The 3,689-nt window shown below is 37.6% G+C and overlaps 2 protein-coding genes across 2 annotated transcripts in view; both read right to left on the bottom strand.

Moving 5' to 3' along the window:
- The window catches only part of zgc:158403 (tetratricopeptide repeat protein 39A), a gene marked incomplete at its 5' end in the record, with an annotated part of 767,589 nt that overhangs the window by 120,511 nt on the left and 643,389 nt on the right, over positions 1 to 3,689 (bottom strand).
- The window catches only part of si:dkeyp-72e1.9 (multiple PDZ domain protein), a gene marked incomplete in the record, with an annotated part of 51,081 nt that overhangs the window by 23,767 nt on the left and 23,625 nt on the right, over positions 1 to 3,689 (bottom strand).

Raw genomic sequence — 3,689 nt, 5'->3', positions numbered from 1 at the left:
AAATCCATTGTGGTGGTGTATAGAGCCAAAAAGATTAGAATTGTGTCGATGTCCCAATATTTATGGACCTGACTGTATGCCTACGATGTAGAGATGTACCAATTACAATTCTCTTGGCCGGTTCTGATCTTCTTTCTTTCAACTATAATTGACAGCAACTTCTCTTTTTAAAGAAATTACAGACTGATAAGCTTTACCTCAAAACTTCATAACATTTTTTATTTTTTTTATTTTATGACTAGTTAATCAATTTTTGTTTTTTGTTTTTAAAAAGGTTGCATAAAGAGAGTATATCTAAATTGTTTTCTACAACCTTATAAGACAATAAAACAATGAATAACAGAATGGACAGAGCTTTTTGCACAAATAAAATTCAACTGAAATGATTGATCACAAACTACTTGAATGTGCTTGCCTTACACACAACCTCTCTTACTGCATACACACCAGCTTGCCCCACCCCTCCTCTTTCTGTTTCTGTCTCCCAGCATGTGTCTGCTCTGTTGACTTCCAGTATGTCAGCAGTATCTTTTATAAAGTCACCCAAAAAACACGTTACAGATTCCATTCCGTGCCTGGGTTAAATTTTGAACACCAGAAGATGTTTAAAATGTAGATGTTAAAAGGGTTTTTCTGTCATCTTAAAATTAACAATTCTGATATATTAATACAGACGTCGAACTACACATAATGGTCCAATCCGCGTTCCATAACATTCTAGTGTCAAACTCTCCACATACGTCATTCTGCACAGTGAAGCTCAAATATTACACTGACTTTTGACTATTATTAACAACAACAATAATGTTATATGTACAATGAATAATTCTTAATCAGTAGGCTTTATTGAGGTTATGATAAGAGTAACATGATTTGATTTATAACATTTATATAATATTTTCCAAGGCTCTCACAGCTGGTAAGCATGTCGGTAGTGCTAAGCTAGTTTTGACCCCCCCCACCCACTCTGGGCTGCAGGGTAGTTAAAGCACAGAACTCAGATTAACACACAAAAGGCTCATCTCATCAGGAGGACTGCCCTAGGTTAAGCTGCCTCATTCCTCTGCACGCAGAGCAATGCGGTGGATTCATGTGAGTCAATCATTAGAGTAATAAACACCTCCAAACTACGCTACAGACAATAGTCATGTTTTAACCTTTTTAAATCTGAAGCTGTTACTTCACAGCCTCACTTTCATGCACTTGTACATATTCATATTAGGATCTGCCCAATAAATCCACTGCTACTCTGTGTCACAGAGATATTACCACTATTAACTTCTAATTTCTGACACATATCCTCTCTAACAGCCGAGGTGTAAATCCTGCCTGTGTCAGAGTCAGAGTGAGTGAGGATTACACTTGCAGGCAGAAAGTACCACTTTTTTAAGGAAATATCAGAGCCGACACGTATGTGTGCAACAATCTTGTTCGTTTAAATATGCAAAACTACCTCAGTTTACAGTTGAGGATGATGTGGTCTGAAGTGGATCTGAGGGGAAGATGCTAACAGCTGGCACTGACCTTGTTTTCACCCAAACTGGTCACAGTAGGATTAGAAAGCTGGTCGAACACTAATACCAGCCTCTGCCATCAGTAATGCCAGTGTTGCAATGTCAGTACGCGCTGATACATTTGCCTTGTTATTTACTGGTTATGTTAATCATATATAAATTATCACAAAACTCTATGCATTATAGCTGGTGTGCTAGCAGGTCAGCAAAAGGCTCCATAATCCAACATGTCTTTTAGTTCTGCTCTGTTTCATTGTTACAAATACACCAAGACGAGTAAACACAAAGTAATATTGAATTACAGTTAACTCATTCATTGGACAGTTTACTGAACCTGATGTGTTATTTTCTCTGATGTCAGAAAGAGAGGTAGAAACAAGACGAAAAAGAGGCAATTTGTAACAATACTGCTGGCGAATAGTTAATAAGTGTGTTTCCATCCACCTGTTTTATGCATATTTTCAATTAAACCATGTTTCCTATTATTATGAGTTTCCTTAGTTTCTGTCATATATATAATTTTACAATGTTGATCTGATAGATCAAAAATATGCCTGGAAATGCAAAAGCGGTGCCAAAATGGCACATTAAATTCAAAATGGACTTCCTGGTGGGTTTGGGTATAGGTCAAAGAGGGTTTTTTGAACATTGACATGAAATATGTGCCTACCAATTTTCATACGTCAGTGAAACAGGCATTGTGCTGTTTTATTGGAATCTTGTTGGGGGTGCTATCAGGCCATTTTGCCACACACACGCACAAGACCGATATGAATTTTTTTTTGTCACATTTCATAGATTTTCGAGCATGTTTAGCGCCCCAAGATTTTATAAACTGTTAACCCTAATATACTGTTGCTGTGTTGCCATGGCACCAGGGTTCCACAAAACTCACAAGATTCATTATTCATTATCATTATCATTATTCATATTATCTTCAACGTCTTACTGACTAAGTCTACTGACCAGCTGAATCTGGTCAACCTGAATGTATATGAAAGTATAAAACATGTGATTTCCCGTTGCCAGTAGTTGGCACTATGACTATGACTGAATATTTGCATGTAGATGTGTTTAGGGACGGACTCTCAGAAATATGCATTTTGGTGCCAATTGGACAAAGTACAACAATGTCCTGTTGCATGTTGGTACATCAAAATTCGACAAGCCTTTCAACAAAAACTCAATATTTTGATAACTACTCATCATGATGGTCTTTAGAATGCACTGACCAGATATTTAAGCTAACCCAACAATGCATCAATTTCTAACGCAGGACTTGTAAAGTATGTGTGAAAATCGGCCAAGAAATTACCACTAAAATACCAAAATGGCCAAATTGAGCAATGTTCCGGTGCACATACGCGATCAGTTGTGAGAAATAATAATCCCAGACCAGCAATTACAATAGGGTCCTATATAACAGTCAACTGCTTCATGGCCCTAATATAAAATGGAACCTACCATTGACAAGCACCGCTGATGAAAGCAGATGGTGCCCACTACGTAAATATATACATGAATATATAGCTAACTATTCAATCATTCAATATCTCTCAGAAGAAAAGACATAGTAGATCTGGTTGACACTGAGCATGCTCTTCAAAACGTCACGAACATCTGTACAAACAAACAGAGGGACCGACAAAACACATTTACATTATTGCTACTGCCATCACTCAGACAATTTGTGGCTACAACAATACAAAACGAGCCAGTAAGCTACTTTACTGGACTACCTTTCACTTGTGACCTCTACTGAGACAGTCCCCGTTCACGCCTCCAAGATCTGGTCCCCTGGCATCAGGTTCCTGTCAAGAGGTCCAAAGAAAGGTCAGGTGATCTTTAGTCCCTTTTGTTACACCAGTGGGAGGTATCAGCAACAAAGTAGCATTAAGGGAACTAACATATCTGAATTGTAAATTACAATTAATCATTTTGTATCATTGTAACTTGGTACTGATAGAATATAGATATCCGTATCGTCAAGGGCTGGATTACTCGCACTAATTTGTTATCAGGTTGCCCTAATAAGTCCATTAAAACTGCTCCAATTAAATTCAAAACGCTGCCAAGCACAGTACTGACAGGAACTAGGAAAAGAGATCACATCTCTCCTGTTTAGCTTCTCTGCATTGGCTCCTGTTAAATTTAGAATAGAAATTTTAAAATCCT

Source organism: Morone saxatilis, unplaced genomic scaffold (assembly GCF_004916995.1).
Source record: "Morone saxatilis isolate NCDOM2014 unplaced genomic scaffold, NCSU_SB_2.0 Contig14, whole genome shotgun sequence".
NCBI lineage: Eukaryota > Metazoa > Chordata > Actinopteri > Moronidae > Morone > Morone saxatilis.
The sequence above is the reverse complement of the archived record's forward strand: the minus strand, read 5'-3'. Positions and strand labels throughout refer to the sequence as shown.